Genomic DNA, 8947 nt, shown 5'->3' on the forward strand with positions numbered 1-8947 from the left:
GTATTTGCAAGCATCGAACACAGTCGAGTAACAACAAATAGTTTCTCGACGATTTTGTTGTACTCAAAAAAAGAGTACTTTTTTTTAGCGACACTTCAAATAAGTGTATTTGCTTTGCTTGTGCACGTATACTACGCACATACAAATATAGTTGTGCAGACCTCTAATAGCTAAGCGCATTTACAAAAACAAAAGAGTACCAAGCGCATAGGGCTTGGGCACCCTTGGTTTGGATGCAGTTGGCGTCATTGCGTTGTTATTTTTGTTTTTCTGTGTTTTTCGTTATGTATGTTTAGATGTCTGTTGGTTTAGATGCCTTGTGTATTTTGTGTTTTATTTCGTTTAGCGTTGTTGTTCTTTTTGTTTAGCTTTTAATGTAATAATAATGTAGTCGGGAAAAAAATTAAAATTTATAAAAGATGTTTAAAATACACTATGGTGAAGGGTATATAAGATTCGGCACAGCCGAATGTAGCACTCTTACTTGTTTTAAGAAGTCTATTGTCTTTTTATACTTATAAAAAGACAAAACGTATTTATTTCTTATAAATATAATATATACTTGTTCCAAAATATCATTCCGATATAAAGTTTTATTAATTTAGTAATAATATTTACTAAAATTAAATGCAATGAATTTGGAATCAAATAAAATAGATGAATAACCTGTGTTAAAATCATTACTTCTGTAGGCTTTTTCTTTCTCTTTGCTGGGATGTTGAGATATAGGTTGAATATTATTTACAAGAGAAGGGTTACAAAGGTATAGTGCTGGAAAGATTCGAGATTGTTTACGACAAACTGTTCATGAAGGAGCGTGGGTGATTGCTGAAGGAATTGGCAGATTGTTAAACAAAGGTGTTAATTTAAAACTGGGAGGCGTTTAAAACAACTTGGATGAGAATGAGCAAAGATTAAAAGATGAAGAACTCAAACGGTATTTAAGAAAATAGTTTACTTAATTTCACTGTCAGGAATGAAAATACCATATTGTAAATTTTGAATAGATTTTAATGAACATTTTTGTAGATAATTATACATCGAAAGAAGTAATATTCCCTATTTTTGCTTTTAAAAATGTTCAAATAGATTTGAAAATTTAGATTTTATACTTCTTTCAGGATTAAACTAAAATGTATCACATTTTCTTAAAGAACACATTAATGAAAGCAATAATATTGGCCCAATACCCACCTTAAAGTATACCGATCGATTCAGCATCATTTTTTGAGTCGATTAAGACATGTCCGTTCGGCTGGCTGGCTGTCCATGTAAACTTTTGCGCAAGGTGCAGACCGCAACTTTTTTGAGTCGATTAAGACATGTCCGTTCGGCTGGCTGGCTGTCCATGTAAACTTTTGCGCAAGGTGCAGACCGCAACTTTCAAGATAATTTAATGAAATTTGGACCAAGCATGTTTTTTTGCACTAGGACGAAGCCTATTGAAAATGAATGAAATCGGTCCATTATTTCACCTAGCCCCCATACAACCGTACCTCCCGATTTGAGCTTTTTATGCCATAATTACGCCAAATATACTATTAAGTATCTCTACAAAACAAACTGTTATTTAAAATTATACCCTTTACTCAAATTTAATGAGGGCGGTCTATGTTTGACCTATATTCTAAAGCCTCATTTAGAAAATTTAGTTTTTTATCAATAAATTACATAAATACTTTGGAATTAAGGTGAAATTCAACATAAAAGTTTCTTTATGAAATATAAAAATTTTAAAAACACACTCATGGTGTAGGGTATTATATGGTCGGCCAAGCCCGACTATACTTTTTTATTTGTTTTCTAAAAAATTGGCATTACTAGTCACCTGTAGTAAATCATTGCTGGATAATATTTACAAATTCGCTTTCGCGTACTTTTTTCGATATTTTTTTGGTTGAAAGCCAACTAAAAATTTCCCTCTAACATAAAATGACTAGATATTTTTTACTGGAATGTGCGCGAACACATGTTTAGACGATGCCGTCCCATCCGTATCCTTCTACTCAAATTTTTGACGGATCATATTACTTGTGTTTTCGTGTGAAGGGGATTTAGAATAAGTATGCTTCAAATGTTATTAAATTCGGTTCAGTCCATGATGTTATAAGTAAGATGGGAGCGCTTGGGCAACAACCGCAACAAACACAATATTTTTTGGTTTGTTTAGAGTAGCGGTTTTGTCAAAATGAAATTTCTAAAATTGAAAAATAATAAATATTAGAAAGAAAATTTGTTATGTATTTCACAATATTACATACAAAACTGTCGTTGTATTTAAATTGTATTCGAAGCAGGACAACGTCTTATTGGTGCTTCATCTGAATTTGTTCATTTGGAACCCCTTTATCAGCATTTTCATTCATAATTTTTAATTTGAAATTTTTTCGTTTGAAAACACAAATTTAATTTTTATGTTAGAATAATAATAAATTAATTAATTTTGACAAAACCCAAGCACTTTTACAATAAACAAATAAAAATCAGCTGCCTTGACGATTTCACCTTACTTAGTGCATCCTGGTTCAGTCGTTGTCATAAAAAGACGTAATTTTAATTTCACAAATTAGAAAACTTCATATCATTTTTAGATTACAAAACAAAATTGTTCATTTTATCTGTAACTTTTTAGTTTATTTATATATTAATATTTAAAAATTTAAGTATATAGGTAAAAAATACTTTTGTTTCTTCATTAAAAAAAATGATTTTACCATGTTCCGTATTTTTTTATCCTAAATAATCATATTGACATTAAAGTGGCTCCGACAAAATTTTAGAACTCTAACTGTTATATTATTTCAAGATAAACGAATTTTTGTGTATAATTAATATGAAAGGTGCCGCTCTCCTCACGGGTAGTCCGCCATTTTATTACCCAAAATGTTAATATGGATGTTATTCGTGCAAAATTTTTAGATTTTAAAAATATTTAAAAAAATATTTTTTTATACTTTGACATTTCATTTTAATTAAAACTGAAAGATGAGAAGTTGTACATTTTTGTATCGAAAATTAAAAAAGTATTTTACATACTTTTTTCATTTTGGATTAAAATAACAAAAATACGTGTTTATATTATGTTTTCAGGTACAATATCTTTTCAAAAAAATAATTAACTAATATTTTCATTCACTGCCACATAAAATTCTATTAATAACACACAAAGATTAACGTCCAAAAATACATTTTTATTAGTACCTTTTAAACAAGTGTGTTTATTTTTGTGCTTCTACTAATACATTCTCACCAGTTAAGTCTTTGACAGGGGACTTAGGTCCTTGACAATTAGTTTCACCTATATACTACTCTATGCCTTGGGATCAAAGTTAATTAATAAAGTAGCATCACTTGAACAGCTGACTATTTTTTTAACTAGAAAAATGAAATTAGTTGTCAAAGTTTGTTTTGAAAATTGTTAACATTGTTTATGTCACCATTTTAAATAGTGTTTTGCTATTTGTTAAAATTTGAGAAAAGTTGAAAAAGTGAATTAAAAGTAGTTTAAAAGTGATAAATTGTATAATATATAATAATATACTTAAATCCTTAATATTTTCAACTTAAAAGTAATATTTTATATTTATGTTTTGTTCACTTTGTTGTAAAAGGAAATTTTCTTTAATTTTATTTTGAAACATTCTTGGATTATTCCAAAAACAAAATAAATGTGTTTGTTGTGTCCCAAGCTCTAGTAGTCTCTTAGATATACAATTTTTTCTATTTAGTTCAAGTGGGGGCTTCAAGCTAAGCAGATGAAAGGCCGCCCTTTTTCTTCCAAAATATCGAGATAAATATTGAAGTAATTTATGCAAAATTTGATGAATCTAGTTCTATATTTTCCTAGACAAACAATATTTTGTATTTTATTCATATGGGAGATGTCAAGTCCTTATTAAAAGTTCGCTCGTTTCACTTTAACCCCCTTCCTTATTCACAAACAAATTTTTTTTATATATAAAAGGTTTATAAAACAAAATTTCCATCCAAAATTTAATTAATAAACCATATATAGAATAAAAAAAAAAAAAATATATATAATATATATATATATATATATATTATAATATATATATATATATATATATATATATATATATATATATATATATATATAATATATATATATATATATATATATTATACATAATATAATATATAATATATATATATATATATATATATATATTAATATATATATATATTTATATAATATATATATAAATATATATTAATATTATATATATATATATATATATATATATATATATAATAATATATATATATAATATATATATATATATATATTATATATATATAATATATATATATTATATATATATATATATTATAATATATATATATATATATATATATAATATATATATATATATATATATATTATATATATATATGTTTACATTACAAAGGAAAATATACTTTCCCAGAAGGTAGTTTTAACATAAAAGGATAAAAAATGTAAGATATCCTTTATCGATTTTTATCCTTTATATTCTTCAAAGTTTCCAATTTTTTAACTTTTTATCATAGAGATAAAGAAACTCGGTTCCACAACATCAAATTTCTAATTTTTCTACATAATATTTTAACATAAAAGAGACTTTGAAATTTTCATAGGGGAAAATTTTATTGATTAATTTATTGAGATATTTAAAAAATATAAAAATTAAACAAATGGAGTTATGAAGACTAAATTTCAGACTTTTATACTCCATTCTAATGTCTTTATTATGAATATTTTTTGTTAAAGAATTTTGTATAAAATTTCAAGGATAATAAAGGATAAACTTTTATAAGCATATTTTTTACATCCTTTTATTCTTAAAAAATAAAACAAAATACGTGATAAAAATACTGCAATTGTCCTCTTTAATTTGATATACATATTGTTATAACAGGGTGGCTAAAAATATTTTATAAAAATTTTTGAAAATCGTATGTACCTCAAATTTTAAAGTCATTTAAAAAGGGCAAACGATCAACAAAAAATAAAAAAAAACGTAGCAAAATTTTGTAAAAATGTATATAAATAAAATATTTTGAAATGGCTGTAAAAAATTGCAAAAAAAAAAAATAATAAATATAATAATTTGAACAATTTTTGTCGAATAATCGAATAAAATTTTAATGTTGCTTTTTACCCATATTTCATTATTATTTTTTACCAAATGCAACTAACATTTAGTTGTCATTAATACTACATTATTATCTAAAATATAAAATTTTTTAAAAAAGTAATATTATATTATAGAAGGCATAATGGGTCAAGATCGAATATATAAAACACTACACCGATATAAAGTAATTTAGGCTTTATATAGGCTTTTAATGTTGCTTTTTACCCATATTTCATTATTATTTTTTACCAAATGCAACTTAGATTTAGTTGTCATTAATACACTAGTTTCTACATTATTATCCAGCAAGTTCTTGGACGTCAAAATGGAATCTACTGGATTGTTCAATCTAAAATATAAAATTGTTTAAAAAAGTACTATTATATTATAGAAGGTATAATGGGTCAAGATCGAATATATAAAACACAACACCAATATAAAGTAATTTAGGATATATATAGGCTTTTTGAAAAAAAATGTTTGTATATGTATATGTCGGACGACATTTGTATGAAGAATAATAGCTTTGTTTTAACAAGTTTTAATAGGCAAAGTCCTTGTACCAAAGAAAACCGTTTTAGTAAACTTTATTTAATTATTTTGAATATTGTGACCGAAAGATATCAACGTAGACATGGAAAGATGGTTGGCAGAGATAATATAAAAGTCGGTTGGTATAATTTAAGTTCCGGCTTTAATAACCAATATCTTCTTCTATATCTATATATATAAAAATGAATGTTTGTTTGTATGTTTATTTGTTTGTAAGTTTGTATGTTTGAATGTTATAGACTACTAAACGGCTGAACCGATTTTCTTGAAATTTTTACATCGTATTCCTGTATGTCTAATTTAGGTAGGGTAGAAGGGGGATCAATGCCATAGGGGCACATCTGCCAATAGCGAATAACTTGAAAACTGAGTAATCGATTATATCGCATTATCAAGATTTGTTTTCGTTTATCGATTATTAACATTACATATGATGGGAGGCAGACATGATTAATTGTTTTTCAAAGGGCTATGAAAATATTTCATTGTGTGAACTTTTTGTGCTAACTTTTTATACCCACCATCAAAAAAGATAGGGGTATATTGTTTTTGTCATTCCGTTTGTAACACATTGAAATATTCGTCTAAGACCCATAAAAGTATATATATTCTGGGTCCTTATTAGATTCTAAGACGATCTAGCCATGTCCGTCCGTCTGTCTGTTGAAAACACGATAGAGTCCAAACGGAAGCAGCTAGCAAGCTGAAATTTTCCACAGTTACGTATAGTTGATGCAGTTTGTTTGGTATTGAAAATGGGTAATGGGGGCTAGGCGATTTCGCCTAGCCCCCATATAAGGCCCCCCTTTAGAAAATGACATTATCGCCCATAACTGACTAACAAAAGCATCAATAGCGGTGTAATTCCGCACATATATATATATATATATATATATATATTATATATATATATATATATATATATATATATATATATATATATATATATATATATATATATATATATAATTATATATATATATTATATATATTATATATATATATATGTGTGTGTGTGTGTGGTGCCAAGGCACCACCCGTAATTTCTCGCCCGTAATTTTTTAAATGTTCACATGAATGTCAAAGTTATTCATATAAAATTTGAGGATTCTACCTCTAATAGTTTCCTAGATAACTATTTTTTATTTAATTCACGTGGGGGCTTCAAGCTCTCCAGATTAAAGTCCGCCATTTATCCTCTAAATGTTTAGTTGAATATTAATGTAATATATAAGCAAAGTTCTATATTTTCCCAGATAAACAATATTTTGTATTTTATTCATAGTCTCTATTAAAAGTTCGCTCGTTAGAATCTAAATGTTCAGATAAATATAAAAATTCTTCAAGTGAAATTTAATGATTCTATCTCTAACAGTTTCTCAAATATACAAAATTTTCTATTTTATTCATATGGGCGCTGCAAACCCCCTCAGATGAAAGTTTGCTCTGAATATTAAAGTTCTTTGTTCAAAATTTTAAGAATTTAGTTGTATAAGATTCTAACTTTAATAGTTTCCAAAAAAAACGATTTTTTGTATTTAATTTATATGGAAGGTGCCACGCCCCCTAACGCCAGTCCTCACACATTTTATCCTAAATAGTTATATTGACACTAAAGTGGTTCCGACAAAATTTTAGGACTCTAACTGTTACATTATCTCCAGATAAACGAATTTTTGTATTTAATTAATATGGGAGGTGCCGCTCCCCTCATGGGTAGTCCGCCAATTTATTACCCAAAATGTTTACATGGAAGTTGAAGTTATTCATGCAAAAATTTAAGATTCTAACTGAAATAGTTTCCAAGATAAGCGATAACTCTGACTCCATTTTCACCACCTCCAGTTATTAAAACAATTTTTGTATGAGAACTGTTAAAATTAGAAATGCTTAAGTAAACATTTTGAAAATGAGGGTGAGTGTATTAGATTAATTTATTTAAAATTTAAACAATATTTTTATAAAAAAATACATCTAAAACATCAAAATGCTTGTGTCTAATATTTAATTCTGTAATTTTACACAAGTTACGAATATTGAACGTCTCTACCTCTAGAGTTAAATTATTTTTTTGAATTTTAACAGCAAATTTTTGAAATATTTATTCAATTATCGTTCCAATAAGATATATTAACTACACCAAAAATTGGAAAAAAAGGTTAAAAGATTATTAAGTGTCACATAATATTTAAAAAAACTGAATACATTTTTGGATATATTAGCATAAATCTATGTATATCATTGTATTAAATAAATCCGTATTAACTGCAATATCAAACATTTAACAATTTTATTAGCAAATTTTTAAACTTGCTTAATTTAATAATTTTCTAGATAAAATTTCTTATCATACATTTATATGCATACATACATAAACTTTTATTCTTTACTGTATGTGGGTAAAAAACTGACTTCAACAAAATCGTTAATAAGGTTCTAAAAACAATATGAAAAAAATACGTGATTAGAATTTATTTCTATACATATTATCGCATTGATATAGGTACCTAACAAACGTAAATATAAACAGGTGAATTAGTCAAATTTGTAATTAACCTGTTGTGTCACAATTTTTTATTACGGATTTCCTTCCGTTATGAAAAATATTTTTTGATAGTGCGAACAGTTATGAAAACAGTTCGCTTTAACATAAGTACACATTAACATATATATTTTACATGCATAAGTATAAGCTAAACAACATTTTAATGTGAGTTGCATACGTTTAAAGTAAAAGCAGGGGGGACAGCTTACATATAAAGTGAAGTCAGTTTTAATTTTTTTTTCGCTCAGTATATATTAAATACCAGGGTTTAGAAATATTATTGTACGAACACTTAAATTGATACATTCGTAATAAATACACATGAATGAAATTAGCAATTTCTGTGTTTTATGTTCATATTCGGAAATGAGCTGCTAATTTTTGTTTTATTTTAAGCACACATAAATAAAAACATTTGTATTTTTTATTCTAGCACATATTTGTGTAATAATATATACTCATTTACTCCAATTAATTGTTTGACAGTCGGTTGTCATTCAAATAAAAATTATTCGATTAATCGAGGAAAAAATTGTTTTTCTTTGAACGATTGTCGTATATTCTACAAAATATTTTAATATTACTTTTTACCCATATTTTATTACAAAGAACAACATTAATATTTTTTACTACAAATACTAAATAAAAATATCTGTTATAGTTGAAACAAATATTTTACTACTTTTAGCAGTTTATAAAAATGTTTAATCGA

The sequence above is a fragment of the Lucilia cuprina genome, chromosome 6 (assembly GCF_022045245.1).
Source record: "Lucilia cuprina isolate Lc7/37 chromosome 6, ASM2204524v1, whole genome shotgun sequence".
In the NCBI taxonomy this organism is placed as follows: domain Eukaryota; kingdom Metazoa; phylum Arthropoda; class Insecta; order Diptera; family Calliphoridae; genus Lucilia; species Lucilia cuprina.